The sequence below is a fragment of the Priapulus caudatus genome, unplaced genomic scaffold, assembly GCF_000485595.1.
Source record: "Priapulus caudatus unplaced genomic scaffold, Priapulus_caudatus-5.0.1 Scaffold941, whole genome shotgun sequence".
NCBI lineage: Eukaryota > Metazoa > Priapulida > Priapulimorpha > Priapulimorphida > Priapulidae > Priapulus > Priapulus caudatus.
Window position 1 is genome coordinate 3,612 of NW_014578002.1, and position 1,297 is coordinate 4,908.

General features: G+C 38.5%; 1 long non-coding RNA gene across 1 annotated transcript in view; it reads left to right on the forward strand.

Annotated features, from left to right (window-relative positions):
• Positions 1-1,297, forward strand: part of LOC106814540 — a 4,132-nt gene that overhangs the window by 1,231 nt on the left and 1,604 nt on the right. Inside the window, exon 2 of the long non-coding RNA XR_001394625.1 lies at positions 336-559. This is a non-coding gene — a long non-coding RNA (uncharacterized LOC106814540). The remainder of the gene's footprint in view (positions 1-335; positions 560-1,297) is intronic.

Here is a 1,297-nt window from a genome sequence, read left to right on the forward strand (position 1 = left end):
TATATATATATATATATATATATATATATATATATATATATCAGGAGTAGATAATAGTCCCTATTATCTACTCTTGATATATATAGATATATATATATGTATAAGGATCCTAACCTTAATGTAAACATGTCATAATTATAAATCTAACAGTAAAATTTAGAAAGACTAAACTAAATAAAGAAATAAAAGAACTAAATAAAGATACATATCTATATACGTATATATATATAATCATCTTTATTTAGTTAATTAGTTATCATATATACCTTTGAGCAGAGAGAGAGAGAGAAAGAGAGAACAAAAAATAACGAGAGAGAACTTTTTGTAATTTGTAGGTAGTTGCCGAATTTATAGGCGAAACATCAGAAGGAAAGGAGTTTTCATCAGCGTACTCACACTCTGTTGCCCAGTCGGTTGATCAGGGCATCGATGTTCATCTGGAAGTGCCTGCAGGTCAACGGGCGATGATTAACATATTCCTGGAAAAGGACATCTACGTCGTCAAATGGAGAGCACAGTTCTTTGCTGCTGGGTTCGCCACGATCAAGTGGTGTAACCGGTAAGTAACTCTCTTTCCGTATTGCCTAATGTTTACTTGTAACGCCATTTCCAGAAAAACTAGAAGACAGCAACATAATGGAATACGCTCTATCATTGTTTCTCGTGGGTGAGCTTTATACACGAATCAAATATACAAACATCCTACGAATACCTGTGGAGGAGGAGCTAGAAGCCAGAATTTGTAATGTTCCCCAGAAAAGCTATTGAAAGAGGCGAGCATTTTTCATAGAATATGTTTAATGCATGCGCGCACTTGTATATATTTGATTGGCTTGCAACCTGAAACTCCTAGCCAAAATATGTGGCACTATACAAAAGCAATATCGGCATAGGAATACTTACATTCGATCTGCATGTCTATTACAATAAATATCAAGCGCACACACAACCCCTACAAAACTGCGTGTATGTGCTTTTGTGTTATATATATATATATATATATATACATGCGTGCATTTGCCTTTTCCCGTTGAGTTTTCCGTGATGAAGAGTTGACATGTTACATGAATATGCAATATAAGACTCGCCCGGTGACTCGCCGCCATTGCCTCGGCTGTGTTAAAACGACTGCACGCAAGCGTTGACTACACTATTTATTTTCTAAAAGGTGAGCGGCTAGCGATCAATCATACCTCGATCTAGGCAGGCAGGCAGACTGTGTGCGTGTGTGTGTGCGTGCGTGCGTGTGTGTGTGCGCGCGTGCGTGCGTGCGTGCGTGCGTGCGTGCGTGCGTGCG